General features: G+C 41.6%; 1 protein-coding gene across 3 annotated transcripts in view; it reads left to right on the plus strand.

Annotated features, from left to right (window-relative positions):
* Positions 1 to 529: 529 nt before the first annotated feature.
* RAI2 (retinoic acid induced 2) overlaps positions 530 to 18,878 on the plus strand; it is a 36,531-nt gene continuing 18,182 nt past the window's right edge. For all 3 annotated transcript variants that reach the window (XM_081948771.1, XM_081948772.1, XM_081948773.1), the window contains exon 1: positions 530 to 828. The gene's annotated coding sequence lies outside the window, so the exon portion shown is untranslated. The remainder of the gene's footprint in view (positions 829 to 18,878) is intronic.

The raw sequence follows: 18,878 nt of genomic DNA on the forward strand, positions 1-18,878 counted from the left end.
TACACATATACAGGCTCTTCCAAATAAAATATACAACATCTGGGTACCCCTTCGGTGACCATCTCAAATTTTATAGCAATTTCTCTCTATTCCGCCCCGCGGTCGTTCCCCATTTTTTCCCGGCTTCTTTTTTCTCTTCGTCCTCTCGGTCCCTTCTCAGAACACCAGCAAAAACACACAATCCCGCCTTCCTCTTCCTCCACGGATCAATGCCACTCTTCGCCGTCCAACTGCCTCTCGGAGATGTATTTGCCTGGGAGAGGAGGGGAAAGGGCGCCGGGCCGCCTACTGCCTGCGCGCGCCGCGCAGAGGTCGGTGGCGCGTGCCAGCTCCCGCTCTACCGTTCGCCTCTCCCGCCGGTGGCAGGCATGCGCCCTAGCCACCAACCACCAATTTGGAGGCGGACACAGGCGCTGAGGTTCTTAGTACCTTGCCCCGCCTCTCTTCCCGCCCCAGAGGAGTGAGAGAAAGACTGACGGAAATCAGGGCTGCTGAGACGTCAGACCGCAGCGGCGGTGACAACAGGAGGAGGAGGAGGAGGAGGAGAGGAAGACGGCAGGGCTGGCCAAAGCAGGACAGGGAAGGACGCCTGGTAGTGGATGTATATTGGTTCCTCCTTGCAACCCGGAGCAGCTGGCAGAGCCTGACAGATACGTACGCTGCAAGGACACGGACGGAAGGGAGGGGGTCCGTCATCTGCTCCAGCTGCAAGAGGGGAGAAAAGGCAGCAGCTACTGCTGCTTCTTCTGCTGCTGCTCTTCTAGCTACTCGGCTAGCGAGGCTGCCCGGTCCACTGAAACAGCTAAAACCCCAGGCGAAGAAGCGGAGGTAAGGTGCTTTGAGATCGGAAACAAATGGGGGACAAACTCTGGAGCTAGAAAAGAGAACTGGGAGATATGTCGCCGCCTCTGCCGCCGCTGTTTTCCTTCCCTTCCCAACGCCTCGCCCTGCCGCCGCTGTGCGCCGGGAAGGGAGGAGGACTGAAGGTTAAGTCAGGCGGAGCAGACGCTAGTTTGCCTGCTGCGAGGCCAGGGGGTGATTTGGTGCTGAACTGGGCAGATCCTGCAGGGCGGAGCAGCGGGCTGCCCCTGGGTGACAGGTTGCTGAAGCTCAGGGCAGAATGAACATTCCAGCTGCGGGCCAGAGATGCCCGTCTCCTCTTCAGAGGATGCTCACTAGAGACCCGGGAGATGAGAAGGCAAAACTGTTGTACGTTTGTGTGGGGTTGGATGAAACCAGGTGGAGGAAGGCCTTGCCCACTGTAATTCAGACTCATCTTCATCCCATTGATCTGGGAGGAGGAGGCTAAGATTGTTGTGAAGCATCCATTTTGCATGTGATGGGTTTGGGTGCCCTGAATGAGGGCAAGCTTAATTTTCAGAGGGATGCTTTGGAAACCTCCAACTGCCTGTTCTCTGAAGATTCTTCCTTTGGCAGACATTGATGTGAAGTTGTATTTTTGCCAAATTATTTGGAGAAGGAAGGGGGGGGGGGTGTAAACCTAGTTTGTCTTCCACAGCATCTGACTTTGATGGAGTAGTCCCAAATTTGATCTGAAGTATCTACATACATTTTTTTCAAGAATGGCTCTTCTTTGTTGACAAACAGCATAGAATGAGGAAAGAAAAAAAATCTAAGAGGTAACTTTAAAATAGGACAATTACATAGCTTTTACTGAAACAATGTATCTATAATAAACTACTTTATGGTACATAATTATATTTTATGTTTCCATGGTTATGCTTTTATAGTAAAAAGTTGAAGCAGTGAATTTGGATCTACTTCTGTTTGCCCCCCCCCCCCAAATGAATTCTAATAAAATAATGGCTATTGTTTCTCTCTCTGCACTGAAAGAGGCCTGGATATTTAGTGAAATGAAATCTGATTTTATTTGCTGTTTAGAGTTAGAAATGTTACTAAACAGCTGCTGCTTTGTGTTTCAATTACTGAGGTCCCAGGAGTGGGTTTTGGACAGGGAGTGACATGGTTTGTAAACAATGAAGTCAGGGAGACAAGGGTCAAGTGTAGATTTATGGGTCCATAGATCTCCTCCTGCTAAATTTTTTTAAAATAATCATTTGAAAAAATAGTAGAATACCACAGAAATGTGTTTTTAACATCTAACATTTTACTAGTAACATTTCCTTTGAATTTGAATTTGCATTCATAGTTTTTCAGAATAAACATTGCTTTAATTTCACCTCTGGTTCATTTATTTGTTTTGGATAAAGTAATTGTACATTTTTGTTTTCTTATATTCATAGATTTAATGTTCTTTATTTTGATTACTGAAGCATATGTAAACACAAGAAGATATTTTTTATAATATACTAATTTGCATAATAAATATTGCAGAAAAATAAACATTGCCTTCATTACATTTTGGTTAAAGTCTTTTTTGAACTGTATTATGTTCTTTTATTTCTAATGGTATGCATTTGCTTTTTTAAAATTAATTGCTTTTAAGAATTTTTTTTAGCAATATCTTGTACTAAACTTCTACTTTTTCCTACTGTATTATATTTTCTTTTTGAAAAAATTTAAAATAAGAATAGTACTTAGCACTAAATAGGCTTATTTTAAAATATTTCAAAAAGAGAACATAATAGGACCCATGTGTTCCCATTTTTAACACATCTTGCCTGCTATTTTTGTTCACAAAAGTATATTTGGTTTGGTTGGTTTTCCATATTATATATTCAGGTATAGAGATAAGAGTTCTTTGTCTGTGAAATGGAATATTGGAGATGAGCCCCGGAAGATCTACTGGATCCAATAGAGAATGGAAAGTGTTTACATAATAAAAATATGTTTTATCAGACTTGTGATAGTCTGGAGGAAACAGCAAACTTAGTCTTTAATATCTCTACTAGAGAGCTACATTCAATGACCTCACTGAATTGGCTCCTTAAGGCCAATTAAAAAATGTAAATATAAGAGAATCAGAAGATGAAGTTGTGGCCTTCAACACTTAATAACAATGAAAATGTGTCAAAACAATCTGGGGTATTTCCATTGCTAAAATTGCTAATTGAAGAATAGAGAGGCCAATAGAAATAAAATAAGAATACATATCATTGTCTCTTCCAGAGAATGAGAAATGCAAAGGATTTCACTTACAAGTGAATCTTGAAAATAGTTGCAGCATGCAATGACATATTCTATTATCAGGGAAGAAAATAATTATGTTAAAAATCTTACAATGCCAATAAAGAATAGGGCAGCTCAAGAATAAAGTATATTAGATAAGGATGGCCAGGAGTTTGGTTTGTCTTGAGTGAAATCAAAGTGCTTCCACTTCTAAGCAGGCAACAAGTACCCAAGACTAGATAAGAATTACCACAATAAAGAATATCCTTGGAACTGGACAATTAATGTCTGGTTTCAAGGATAGACATACAGTTTTGGGAAATGACTTTCAAGTTTCTCTATGAATCAAGGCTATGCCCAAGAAATATTGGAATAAAGAAAACAAGAGGCATGCCCTGAATTATGAGCAACTGCTTGATTGTTAACTTGACCATTATGCAGAAAACAGGCTAGTCAGTGCAAAAAAGGCTAGTGTTATTATTATGGTGTCCTGCCACCATATAGACTGTTACAAAGGTGATACGTTTTCAGATTTTCCACTTCATAGCTCTGGATCAGCCAATCTAAGGTTTTTATATCTGTTTATTAGCATTGTGGCTGCTCTGAATCAGTTGCACATTATAAAATACTAATTTGGGAAGTCCCTATTAGGTTATAATTAGAAGTTATCAATGATCTTCTTAATGCATTGAGATAAGAGATGAACAATCAAAACATTGTGTTCCTAATGTTACTAACTTTTTATGAGCTGAAACTACTACTTTTCAGAAGAAGAAGCTGACAACATTAAAACTTTGAGTCAAAGTTTACGAGGAATGTAATTAATATAAGGAATGTAATTAATATAATCAAGTATTCAGTATCAAAATGCAGAAATCCAGCTTATCTGAGTTTTTTAATACCAAAAATGCCCAATCTATGGGAGTTGGTGATATGTTATTATTTATTTGAATGTATTTGTCACCCAACTCTAATGAAGTTTATAGTGAACAATTGGATTTTGAAAATAATAACATAAGGATAGTGACAGATTCTTTCTTTAAATAAATTAAACCGAACCCAATTGGGCCTAAGCTCAATTAAAAACCAGCTAGACTTTATTGTGCGGGTTTGCCTTCCCGCAATTAATGGGCTGCTCATAATGAAGACAACACACACGGTTTCTTGATACACGAGTCGCCCAGAACGTTATCTGGACCCCCCTTTTATTAAGAGCGTATAAGGAAATAAAAGCATCGTAATTTATTATTGGTTAAAATACAGCGTTATGCCTAATATGGTTATTTTTAGTTATACCTGCTTAAGCGCTTTTACCACGTGTTTCCTATGCAGCTAGTAACTTCCTCAGTTTGAAAGTTCCTGTTAAGATCTAAGCATTGCTATTGTCATTGCAAACACAGCTTTCTAATTTGGGCCCTCCCAGTGGGCATCCATCTCAACCCGCATTTACTACTCAATTTATTCCAGTCCCAAATTCCATATATGTGTTCCAATCAGGAAAACTGATCTGCACATATACCATGGTGACCTTGTTCCCACATCTCCTCTGTTTTTGTTTTATTAGAAGCGATCCTCATGTTCAGAGTCACTACCTGAAATGCAAGGATGTTTGAAGGAAGAGATGTTGCCAGAGGCTTGGTCAGTGGTGTCTTTGTTCTCATCCTCACTGTCTAAGGTGAGGGGAACTTTTGCAGACACCTCATCTTCCTGAGGCAGGGGTTGATAGGAGCCACGAGTGTGTAGCAACGCATAAACTCGTGCTGTTACCCTTTTTTCAGCCAATAATGACAAACTATTGGAGATAGTCCGAACAAAAATTGGCAAAACACAGGGTAATATTATGCAGCCTAAAGCAATCATTCCAATAAGCGCAACAATAGCTTGAAGACCTGGCAGTTTGGGAAACCATGAACCAAACATATCTCTAAAGTCTACCCCAGACCATGTCTGGACGGGAACATGTGCAATTTTTATCATATCCGATGTTATTTGTTCAATTACTTTTCCATTGTTGTCTATCTGGATACAACAATTGGATAGATTAAACTTTCCACATACTCCCCCTTCTTCGGCTAATAAATAGTCTAGGGCAAGACGATTTTGCATGATGTATGTGCGAGAAAGAGCACTTTCTTTAGCGAGTTGTTTTAAAGCAAGAGCTGTTTTGTTGGTAATGATTTCTACCACTGCTTGTAGTCTTATGATGCGATTAAGCATATAAATGGGTGTGCGATAGCCCCAAGTGCCATCTTGGGCCCATGTAGCAGGGTCATAATAACTAATAATGCGCTCGGGGGGCCATTCACTATCTTTCCAGTTGCCAATGTTAATTTTGTTTGATATTCTAGAAATGTCACGTTTTTGTATGCGACCTACTTCATCATATAAAGGTATGCCAAGTATTTGGCGTCGTTTAAGAGGAAGAAGGAAAAAAGAAGGTTGAATGACACCTAAAACACAAGAGCCATACCATCCCTTGGGAAGAACATTATAAGCATAAGCACCACAAATCCAGTATAGCCCGTCAGGTGAAAACCATGGTAAAAGATCATTTTCAGGGTCCTGTAGATACGATAAATATTCTATGGATGCAAGGGAATTGATGGGAGCGGTGGCATTGTTAGAAGACCACCATGTATTATTATTCCAGGTGGACAGACACAACAAATTTCCCACTGGGACTCTGTTAGAAGCATTGTTTCTTTGGTAGCATACCCGTCCAACGAGATTAGAACTTAATAGCCAAGTTTCATTTGCTCGTTGGAGATAGGTATAGTTTGCTTTCCATATTGCAAGTTCAGTATAATTTGCCTCTCTGGCATGCCATGGCCACTGATCTCCCATATTAGTTCCACCACACACAAAACAATTTTTTATAACCAACTCTTTTGCTATAGTTTCAGCCAAATTAATAAACATATTATGGGCTTTAGGAGGAACAGGGAGTTGATTGAGTTTTGAAATCTCTTCCTCATATTCCCAAAACACCGAAAAAGAGGAAGAAGAGAGTATGTGGGTTTGAACCCATACCACAATGTACCCATAAGGTGCCATCAATACCAAGACCAAATCCATAATACTGGGTTGAAGGGGAGTGCGTAGTAGGGGCTGATAAACAAACAGTGTTACAGTGACCGGTGGAACATGTGGTGGCAGCCGGGCCTAAAGTAAAGTTAAAACCTTCAGGGCCAGATTGGATGGTTCCAATCGGGCCTGGTACCAGTAGTTATAAGCATCTTGAAAACTAACGTGCCCAGTGGATTGTACCTTGCGAAGTGTAAAAAGATATTTTTGTGCAGTTAAGTATGATTGCTCCCATGAAAAGGAGCCACAGGTAACCCCCGCAGCCCCATCACCCTGCCCCTTAGTTATGGCTGTGCAAGCATCAAAACAAACAGAAACTGAGCCCTTTTGGTTATTTGAGGGGCGATTCCGGGAGGTACTGTGAGCAACATACCCATATCGTTGTTGGGCAAGTGAAAAGAGAGTTGAGGGTACTTGAAATTTGGCATTTGGATGCCAATTACCCCCTTTATACCCGTATATGTGAATAGAAGCATAAACAGGGCCCAGGGCGTGCGGTTGATAACACTGAGTTCCTGATGAGGTGGTGCAGCGGGCATACACAGTGTTGTTTCTAGTGCAAGAGTCTAGGTCTTTTATGCAGTCTGGCTTCAGTGTGTGGTAAATTAATGTCTGACGAGTGCGGGTGCCTGATTTTGTGGTCTGGATACATTCTGCACAATCCTGAGAGAGGGTGGTTGCTCGCTTTCGTCTTGGCAGGTGAGAAACTTTAAGAAAAGCGTCAAGTGAAAAAATGACTTTGCGAGTGGGAATGCGGGTACGAAGGAGCCGGCACCGGTAGACACCAGAGTCTGAGAGTTGGGCATGATGAAAGGTCAGCGTAGATGATGTAGGGTTGACACGAGAGGTAATTGTGATGGTAGAAGAGTTGGACAGCTGATGTTCCTCTTTTCCTCTTCGGGCCCATGTTAAAATCATTGGTCCAGGGCTACCCATGGTAAGGATGCAGGTGAAAGATGTGGTCCCACTAACTGGAGCTGTGGCATTCCGTGGCATCAGCATCAGTGGAGGTGGTGGTTGATTGATCGTGGCGGTGGACACATTCTGATTGTGTTTTGCAGTCCAGATTGCCATCAGGGTGATCAGTAGAAGAGGCTGCATTGCGGGCTTTCAGATGGCAGGGGCGGATGTGACGACCTGGAACCCAGAGGACACGGTCAGGCAGTTGCACCGCAGCGTAGCCTCGGCCCCAGGTGATAAGGTCTGCTGGTCCTTGCCAAGTTGGATCTGGAAGACAGCGATAGTAGACTTTGGGTCTTGGTGACTTGACAGCTGAAGAAGAGGTGAAGTGTCGACTGGCGGCGGTGGTGGGTGGCTGTCTCGTCAAATTCAAGAAATTCAGGGTGTACAGGGAGAGATTTAAAATATTTTGCACTGCTGGGAGGTTAGGGGGTGCTTTTCCCTGTGTGCCAATATATCTGTCTAGAGCGTGCTTCAAGGTCTGATTTGCACGTTCTACAAGGGCCTGTCCTTGGCTATTGTAAGGGATGCCAAACTTGTGGACAATTTCCCATTTTTTACAAAAATCTGCAAAAGCAGTACTCGTGTAAGCCAGACCATTGTCTGTTTTGAGTTCCTTTGGGCGTCCCAGCGATGCAAAGGTACGAATACAGTGATTAATCACTTGCTTTGTGGTTTCACCCCTTTGCGGAGTGGCCATTATGAAGCCAGAATAAGTGTCAATGGAAACATGTAGATATTTCCACGGGGCAAATGAAGCATATTGGGTGACATCCATTTGCCAGATCTGGCAGGATTCAGTGCCCCTGGGATTTACTCCCATAGGCACTGAATGTGCTTGACGACTGCATGTGGGGCATTGTTGAATGATTGCAGCCGCTTCTGTTGAAGAGAGATCAAATTGTTTCATAAGTGCCTTTTTGTTTTGATGAAAATAAGAATGACTTTCCCAAGGAAGGGAAGAGGCAGTTTGTAGAGTCAAAGCTGTAAAAGCAGTTGACGCCGCAGCATCAGCTACGTCATTTCCTTCCTGGATAGGCCCAGGAAAAGGCTGATGGCTTCTGATGTGAGAAACATGAAATGAGTGTCGTCTTTTTGAAATAAGAATTTGTAGAGAAAGAAAAAGGGATAACAAGGTAGGTTCAATAGAAGGAGAAAGGTAAGCTTCATAGATAGAAGAAATAATTTGAGAGACATACAGACTATCCAAAATGAGATTAAAAGGCTGATCAGAAAATTGTTGAAATGCTAGTAAAGATGCATACAGCTCTGCACGCTGTGCAGAGGACTGTGGAGGCGTAATTTTGGTCTGCCAATGGCCATTCAACTGCCAGGCACATGCACCATATTTTTTGCTTCCATCAGCAAACACTGTTATTGCATCTGTAATAGGCAAAGGGTTAAAAGGAGAGTTCCAGAGAAAAGGTACAGTTTTTAGCAATTGCAGCCTGGGGTCTGGAGGAGGGTGACGAGAGACCATTCCAGGCCAGTCTTCCATTGCAAATTGCAGCTGTTCAGATGAGATAAGAAGAGATTCCCAAGTAGTTAAAGAACACAGGACATAGATAGTAGATGGTTCCATACCAACCAAAGCTTTGCTACGAGAACGGCCTTTATTGATAAGCAGGGCCAACAGGGTTGGTTTGGAAGTGATCGTGGTTTTGGATGTGTGAGAGAGGTGGAGCCACTCTATAATTAGTAATGATGGTGTCACTTGTCCCAGCACACCTGTTGGTAAACCTGGGGTGTTGAACAACAAGAGCACCATTGGAAAGTTTGCTTGAATTCGATCCACCCATTTGGTTCTAAGGGCCTGATTGACCAATTGGATGACTGATGTCTGATCCTGCTGCAATGGAATAATGTCTGCAGGATGCTTTCCTTTGGCTAGAGCCGAAAACAAAGGTGAGAGTTGCATGGTAGAGAGTCCCAGGTAGGGACGCACCCAGTTAATGGCGCCTAAATATTGTTGTAGCTGTAAGAGGGTTGGCTTTTCAGGAAGCTTTACATGAGGCACTGTGGGCACTGCATGTGAAGCAAGTACCTTGTGACCTAAATAGGAAAAAGGTTCTGCTGTTTGGACTTTGTCTGGAGCTATGTGCAAGCCTCCCTTCTGTAAAACACATCTAAGCTGAGGCAGGGTGGCCAACACTGTGCCCTTTGGGCCAGGTGCGGCCACTAAAATGTCATCCATGTAATGGTACACTAAAAAGTTAGAATAAAGCAATCTATAAGGTTTAAGGATGCTAGCAACATAGTATTGACACATTGTTGGACTATTGAGCATGCCTTGTGGCAATACTTTCCATTGGTATCTACAGGTGGGTTGAGAATTGTTCAATTCAGGGACTGTGAAAGCAAAAATCTGTCTGTTATCCGGATGCAAAGGAATAGAAAAAAAACAATCTTTTAGATCAATGATCATCATGTCATAATTTTGAGGAATCAAATTGGGGTTTGGGAGACCGCTCTGCAGCGCCCCCATGGGTTGAATAATATTATTGATCGCCCTCAAATCATTTAACAAACACCAATTGCCAGATTTCTTTTTTATTACAAATACCGGAGTGTTGTAAGGGCTAACTGAATTTTTAATATGTCCTTTTTGTAATTGTTCAGCCACTAGGTGGCGTAAGGCGGTCAATTTTTCTAAAGGTAATGGCCATTGATCGATCCAGACCGGAGTATGCGATTTCAATTGCAAGCGCAGCACAAACTCAGCCATTGTTATTGCAAAATTAATTTAGCCTGAAGTTGGGACATCAAGTCCCTTCCCCATAGGTTTGTATGTAAAGGCAATATAACAGGCTTAATATAGGCAGTAACAGACAGAGAAGGTGATGTAACAGAAAGCCAATTGGTGCTGACAAGCGCAGTTTGCATTCCTCCTACCCCCCGAACAGATGGGGCGGTATCTGTGGGCCAGTTGGAAGGCCACTCAGCAGAACGTATGACCGAAACATCCGCTCCGGTATCTAAAAGACCACAGAAAGAACGGCCACTGAGAGAAAATGTTGCCGTTGGGCGGGCAGGCTGCACACTTTGCTCTAAAGCCAGAGTGTCTGCAGCTGTTTCCAACAAAATCATAGTCGCAACTACTTCCCCTTTAGTTATTGTAACAGGATAATTCACCATTATAGATAAACCCAGATCAGAAAAGGTGTCAGAAGAGCGCATGAAAGGGGCAGCTATCACCCCTTGAGAGGTCAGATCCAAGTTGGGGAAAATGAGCACAGGTAATGCTGGAGGGAGATTGAGTTTCAGTCTGGGGGAGATGAAAAGAAGGTACACATGGGCAGGAATTGAGTAGGTCACTGTTTCATCAGCAACCATTTCAAAAGAGTGAGAGAGAACCTGATCATCAAGAGTTTCAACCTTTGGAGCGGGGCTAGTTGAATGCCCCACACCTAGTTTCCCAATTGTGATTCTTGGGGAAATGATCGACATTGGTTTTCCCAATGAAATCCCTTTTGGCATTTTTGGCACATTTTTCTAGGCTTTCCTAGATTGTTCTTGTTTGCACCGCCCCCTAGGGCGCGGCACTGAGCCTTGAAGTGACCAGGTTTCCCGCAATTAAAGCAATTTCCGGTAAAGCGGGAAGAAGCAGAAGAAGAAGAAGCAGAGGAAGAAGAAGCAGGAAACGCGCCATTTTGTTGCAACGCAGCAGCAAGAGCCCCCATCTTGTGGTCAGTTGTACCCACGATGCGACAAGCCTGAAGGAAATCAGCTAAAGTAACCCCGGGACGATTTGCTATAGGTTGAAGAACCTTTTGACAATCCTTATTAGCATTTTCATAAGCCAATTTCAGAGAAAGTTCATTTCGAGCATCCTCATTATCAATTTGTCTTTCTAGTGCCAATTGGAGACGGCTTAAAAATTCTGAATAATTTTCATTTGGCTGTTGAATTATTTTTGAAAAGGTTTGAGTGGGCTTAGAGGTGGAGTCATCCACTTTTTTGATCGCATTCAATGCACATTGCTTAATGAGAGGGAAAGCTGCTCTGTCTTGGTTTTGTTGTTGGGCTATTGTTGTAAGAGTCCCTGTACCAAAAAGATGGTCTCTGGTGATATTATTTGGCAATCCAGCTTGGGTCGCTATTTCTGCCTGTTTCTGATATTCTGACCATCACACAACATACTGAGCTGGGGTTAAAAGCATGTTAAAAAGCAACTGCCAGTCTGCCAAAAGCATTTCTGTAGTAGCATTGGTCAAAGATCCTAGCATTCCTTGTGTATAGCGTGATTGCAAGCCATAGGTAAGAACAGCATTTTTCAAATCCTTAATAGACTTAAAGCACAATGGGTTATAAACGGGGACAGCTGCTGCTCCAGCAGCAGCTCCCGCAGGCACAATAAAATTCACTGGATAAGCTGCACAAGCTTCCAAGTCTTCCCCCTCCAATTCTCCCCTATTTCTAGCTTCCACCATCGCACGGATCAGATAACCACCCACCGGACAAGGAGGGGGGGCTTGAGGCTCCAAGGGAGCTCCCAAGGGGTTTTGTGGTTCCTGAGGAGCCGATGAGGCTCCTTTGTTGGTGATTTTCACAGGATCGCAAGCCATTGCAGAATCATACGGGGGAGGTGTAGCTTCTGCAGGCGTCTGATTAGTAAATTTATGATGAATCATTAGACATTCCATGACTACGCGCCACGTAGTCAGAATTTGAACTGGAGCTCTAGGAGTCGTATGGAAATATTCCCCCAATTTTGTCCAAGTCGAAATTTTCAGACTTCCTTTTTCAGGATAAGTTGGACACTGCCGCCAAATGTAACACAGAAGGCCAATTAACTCCTTTTTTTTTTCAAACGAGGGAGAGATTTCCCTCCATTTGAGGCAATTTTAGTGGAGGATTCAGTTAGCTCCCCCAACTCCTGCAAATGCGCTGTTTGCTGTTGGGAGAGCTTTCCGCCCATACTCATGAAAGACTTAGTCGTTTTTCAGACGAGTCGAATGTGCACGGCCACCTCTCCGGCCAATGGGCATGGGCGGTCTGAAACGTATCTCTGTAGATCACGTCGGGGTCACCAGTTGCGGGTTTGCCTTCCCGCAATTAATGGGCTGCTCATAATGAAGACAACACACACGGTTTCTTGATACACGAGTCGCCCAGAACGTTATCTGGACCCCCCTTTTATTAAGAGCGTATAAGGAAATAAAAGCATCGTAATTTATTATTGGTTAAAATACAGTGTTATGCCTAATATGGTTATTTTTAGTTATACCTGCTTAAGCGCTTTTACCACGTGTTTCCTATGCAGCTAGTAACTTCCTCAGTTTGAAAGTTCCTGTTAAGATCTAAGCATTGCTATTGTCATTGCAAACACAGCTTTCTAATTTGGGTCCTCCCAGTGGGCATCCATCTCAACCCGCATTTACTACTCAATTTATTCCAGTCCCAAATTCCATATATGTGTTCCAATCAGGAAAACTGATCTGCACATATACCATGGTGACCTTGTTCCCACATTATTGATTCACATTTATTTAAGATGTTTCTACTTGCAAAACTATAAATAGATTTGAGGAATTCTGTGCAGCAAAAATATACAGTATGCTACAGTAATTATTGTATCTAAGTCATATGTGCAATCTTTGAGATGTTTGCTATGTAGAGACCCTGATGACTGATGGCTTCATACAAGTGTTCCTTGATGCTCTCTGAGCTTGGTTGTTTTCTTGCAGATGTTTCATTACCTAAACTAGGTAACATCAACATGTTGGATAATGAAATGTTTTCAAGAAAACCACCAAGCCTAGAGAACACCAAGAGTCTCCTCATTTCAACGTTGAGCTACAATGTTGAGCTCCTTTATCAATTCATATGAATGCTTGAGTTCCATGCCATATGACTTCAGCAGATCATGCACTCTATTAAATTTCTCCCACATTCTCTTTTTAATAATAATTAAGCATTTTAATGCAGAAATTCTGTTTTCTGTTTTTATGCATGAGAATTATTTCAATAGGTCTTTCCCCCAGGTTTCTGCTCATATATGCATTTCTTTATACCTTTTTAATTACTGAGCTATTGTGGTTTGAAGTTCCATTTTACTGTTTATTCCTTCCTGTTCTTCTGTTCGCTGATACAAATGTCTTAAATGTTTAGCAGCTAGAGTCCCAAAATCCCTTTGTACATTACAGCATAAGTATAGAATGATTCTTTTGGTGAGGCGGGCTCCAAATTAAAGCAGAAGTGATGCTGTTTAAAACAAAAGAGAAAAACAATGAGGAAGATTATAGATGGCCACTTTGGATGCCCACTCCAATGTCTGTCCATTCTCAATATAGATGTTCAATATTGAAGTTTGTCTCTATGTCTGTCACAAGAATGGTGATGCTTTTTATCCTATAGAAAATTGAATGAGGGTACATTTTGGCAGGAGTGGCAGTGTCTAAATTAAAAAGTTACGGACTGGATTCTGCAGAATCTGTTTCTATTTGCAGGATACAAGAGGAACAGGAACTTTTGTGATTCCAAATCACCAACTTTTACCTGGATTCCAAATATTACCAGTCAAGATTAATTTCTATACCTATGTCATTTCCCCTTTTTTCATATAATTTTTTATAGGAAAAAGCAGCAGTGAAAAAACATATGAAATGTACTGTACAGATGGATACAGTAATGTCATTACAAAAATTCTGTAAGTGAAACAGGATGTATAAGAAGAACTTTTTTTTGGCAGAGCTAAAATGTCTTTGCATCATTAGGGAATGTGTGTAAAAATGGGACTTTTAAACAAGGGAACATATTAATTACTATATTAATTATATTAATTAAATATATAAACCAATTTCATTGTATTTAAGTACAATGACAATAAAGATTATACTTATACTCAATTTCAAGCATTGAGTTAAAATATGTTAGTGACATGTATAAATAACTAAGAATTGTGTCCTATGGAACTCAGCTCGGATTCCTTCTGACCCTACTTGTAAATTGGATTTCCAAGAAAACAAACCCTAAGATTTAGGATTGCCTTTGTTTACATGAAAAATATTTTCCAAAAATCAATTGATTCAAAAAGAAAACCATGTAGGTCTCAAGCAAATCATCTTATAATGGCACTATTGTTTACAAATTATGTGTATGTGTTCCCTCTGCTGAGCAGAAATAGAAATTGAAATTACTTTGAGTAGTTTTGTTTTTAGGCTAGATTGCATTTGTTGTAACTGTTACAGTTTGGTTTTAAAAAGCTACTGTATTTTTGGAGTATAAGACACACCCTTTTTCCTCAAAAAAGAGGCTGAAAATCTGGGTGCATTGCATCTTATACACCAAATACAGTATTTTTTTGCCTTCTGAAGCCCAGCCCCTTCACCAAAATGGCCATGCATACCCTTATGGAGGCTTTCAGAGAACTCCTGGGGGCTGGGGTGGGCAGAAATGAGCAAAAAATGGGCCGTTTCCCCCCCCCATCCCCCAGCAGCACTCTATAAGCCTCCATAAGGCTATGCATGCAATTTTTTGGACAAAAAAACGGGCCCGTTTTCGCGAAAAAATGGGCCATTTTTTGCTTGTTTTGGGGGGCCCACCCCCCAGGAGAACTCTGCAAGACCCCCCCAAGGCTATTCATGCCTTTTTATAAAAATGGGCCCGTTTCATGAAAACGGGTTGTTTTGGGGAGGTTTGCAGAGTGCAAAAACTTTTTTTCCCCTTCTGGAAAGCTCTTTAACTGATTGATGAGAATTACACTGATCAAGTGCTGTGCCAGCAGAAACACCTACCTCTCTACTGTATTTCTCTCTATCTCTATTTCTCTCTCTTTATCTCTCTACCTACCTACCTACCTACCTACCTACCTACCTACCTACCTACACACACACACACTCTCTCCTTACCTACCTACTGTATTTCTCTATTTCTCTCTATATATCCCTCTACCTACCTACCTACTCTCTCTCTCTCCCTTTATCTACCTACCTACCTACCTACCTACCTATCTATCTACTGTATTTATCTATCTATCTATCTATCTATCTATCTATCTATCTATCTATCTATCTATCTATCATCTACCTACCTACCTACACACACTCTCTTTCTCTCTCTCTCTCTATCCCTTATCTACCTACCTACCTAACTACTCTCTCCCTCCCTCCCTACCTACTGTATTTCTCTGTTTCTCTCCCTGTCTATCCCTCTAGCTACCTACCTACTTTTGTTTTAAATTTGCCTCTTCAAAATCTTGGTGCGTCTTATACTCCTGTGCGTCTAATACTCCGAAAAATACGGTACTTTTCCTTCTTTTCCTATATCTATACTAAGTTGTTACTTGGTACTGAAAACTTTTGTTCTGATTTAAAAACATTATTTGAACACTCTGTATACTTAGTAGTTGCTAATATTAATTTAACAGTGATAAAATTGTTTTTTAAAATATTTTTCAAAAGTACGTCGCATTGGCTATATATTTCACGTAAGGGCCAAATTTGGCTTTTGAAGGATGGTAGAATCTTGCTACATGCTTTCTGTGGAAAAATTTCACAGATGTCATCTGAAGAAGACTTCAGATTTTAAGGATCAGGTCAGAAGGTTGAGCAGGAATGTGGATTAATACTGGAATACTGGAAGGGATAAAAGCATATTGCGTGGATAAAAGCTCAATTTAGCGACATACAATTAATGTTTTTAAACAGTATAATAATTTACTAAGTTTTGCAAATCTTTGGTTAAACACTGATGACTTTAATTTGAGGGAGTTTGGGGCAAAGTAAAGATATTTCATTTTCATGCAATTGACAATAGAACATTTGATTGTATTGCATTAAGAATTAATATTTCTAAAGGAGATCATAAGTAATCTCAAATCAAGTTCTGTAAATGGATTCTGTTTTCATGATCAACATTAGACTGCCAACATTAGGCTGCCATATTGTGGCAATTGAAAAATTTCTCCCAGGTGCAATTTTACTACTATGTAATGAAAAACTCTGTCATTTATTGAAGGAGGGGATGGTATCTAAAATCTTTGAATTATGAAAATATCTCTGCCAAAAAGCATTGATTATCTCTAACTCAATAATCTCTAATTCAGCATGTAGTGATATTTTATAGCACTTAAAACACAGGGTATCAGAATTCATAATTTATTGAGTTACTTCTGTGGGGTTTTGTTTTCTATTTTTGAGTGGGTTTTTGGGGGGAGAAAAGAAATTAAAATATTGTATGCAAATGCTGATTACATTTAATATTCTTTAGCCATTGCCTGAATCTGAATGGTAACAACTCTCAAAATACCAAGGTAATGTAGTCTTCAAGGGTCACATCTAAGTGACATAGATTTTTATAGTATGTTGTTGCTACTATTATTCAGAATTTATTTCCTTGTACTCTAACATTTTAATGTTATGATTGGAAACTGTTTTCCTCCTATAAGATTTGGTTTTAATGTATTCTGATGGGCTTGGACTTTAAAGTGATTGGAAGAGTTAACACTATACAGGTAATCCCTGAATTACGAGTGTTCCCTTAGTAAATGTTCAAAGTTATGCGATAAGCACCCCTTAGTGTTTACGAACAAGTCCCAAAACTATGAATGTTGTAGCACCACAGCAGTTGTTCACCCTTACAACCGCAGAGGCTCTGCAACATTCGTCCTGCCTATTCCCCTCCGCTCTGCACTATGCAGGCAAAATGGAATGTTTCCATCCATTATTCCTTGTATGGCCTTCAGGTGCTTTGGAAAATAGGTTGACTACTTCCTCTCTGTGACAGCCCCTCAAATATTGAAACACTGCTATCATGTCTCCGCTGGTTCTTCAGATGTTTTAACCTCCAGTCCCCTAATAATCTTTGTTGCTCTTCTCTGCACTCTTTCTAAAATCTCAACATCTTTTTTATAGTGTAGTGACCAAAATTGGATGCAGTATTCTAGAAGTGGTCTTACTAAGGCTTTATAAAGAGTGATGATAGTACCTCACGTGATCTTGATTGAATCCCTCTGTTAATACAATTTAGGATTGCATTGGCTTTGGCTGCCACTACACATTATTAAATCATATTTAATTGGTGGTCCATTAAGAGTCCAAGATCCCTCTCACAGTTAATGCTATTAAGCATGGTTTCTCCCAAATTATATGTATACTTTTGATTTTTCTTGCCTAAGTGTAAGACTTTACTTTTTTCTACACTGAATTTCATTTTGTTAGTTACGGCCCAGTGTTCAAGTCTGTCAAGATCCATCTGAATTTTGAGCTTATCATCTAGGGTGGAATGTTGGCTATTCCGGCCAGCTTAGTATCATCTGCAAATTTGATGTTTCCCTTCTATTTCCTCATCTAAGTTGTTTATGAAGATATTGCCGAGCACCGAGCCTAGGATGGAACCTTGTGGTACCTCACTGTTTACTTCCCTCCATGTAAAAGTAGTACCATTAAGGACTACTTGTTGAGTACGGTTTGTCAGCCAGTTACAAATCCATCTGATGGTGATGTTCTCCATCCCATTTTTTCTAGCTTACCAAGAAGTAGGTTGTGGTCTATCTGTCAACTTCAAACTGAACCTGGCTGCAGCCATCTTTCTGTTCGAAGTTGCCACACAGAGTGGGAAGCGGGGAAGCAGGTTGGAATGCATTACTAGACACAACAAAGAACTTTCTCCTGAGAATCAAGATCGTCTCTACTGGTGACAGACAGGTTTGGGAAAGGAGTGCCTGAAGAGCCCATCAATTAACCCAATTGGCCAACATGAACTGTGACACTTGGGGATGGGGTTATTTCCTAGTTTAATTATACTGAAACCATAGGAAAGATTTATGATTTTGGTTTTCCATTGAAGCTATGCCGATATAATGTACTCATTAAAGAAGACCTTTGAGAAAGAGCCAAGTCTCAGAATTCTGATTTGCTTGGGTTCATTAGTTGGAGCCTTGACATTAAGCCAAATCTAATAAACCTACTGAGCCCCAACTGTCCTCCCGACAACAATGGAGAGATAGAAAAGGCAGGGAAGATCGGAGATAAGAAGATGGGAAGCAACTGCTAAATCTAGCGCTGCCCCAGCCAGGGCAACACCACAGGCAAGTTGCTCTGATGAGGTGGCCCTTCCATTGGCAGCCAGGCCAAAGGTTTTGTGGAAAGGACCGAGAAGCCAATGACGCAGGAGGAAGCCCTAGCCATCGAGGATCTTTACCAAATGGAGGTGGGAGCCATTGAAGTGGAATTTCCCTTCAGATACCCTTGGTCTTCAGCAGCTCTCATCCCAAGATGGAAAGTGAAGAAAACCACTGAGTGGGATGAACACACGGAATGGAAGTACCTGACCGCCCTTCACAACCCATTGGTAGAGTGGCTGAGGGAGATGTTCGACCACATGGAGATCCTAGGAGTGGAGCTGATGCACCAAGTCAGACCACCCAGGGTGACTGGATTTGCCAGCTCAGTTGCTGCTGACCCTCTGGAGTCAACCCAATCCCGATGGCACAAGTAGCCAGTCCACCTCCCCAACTAGCCAGGACAGCAAGTCCAAGCCAAAGGCAGAGCGCCCACCCCCAAGGCAGCAGCCAGCAGCAGGTCCAGTGGGGCAACCTCAGCCGCCTCCTGGATGGCATGGGAACCCACCGTGGCCTTACTATCTGGGGCCCAGTTGGTTCCCCACTTCGTGGGCACCCCGTCCTCCTCCACCACTGGCAGTCTCTTCACCAATGAAGGCCACATTTGACAGAGACCCAGAGAAATTGGTATTCTTCCTCAACCAGGTGTGGACCCACCTGGATCATTACAGCCTAGTTTACC

The sequence above is a fragment of the Natrix helvetica genome (assembly GCF_964273705.1).
Source record: "Natrix helvetica genome assembly, chromosome: 3".
Classification (NCBI taxonomy): domain Eukaryota; kingdom Metazoa; phylum Chordata; class Lepidosauria; order Squamata; family Natricidae; genus Natrix; species Natrix helvetica.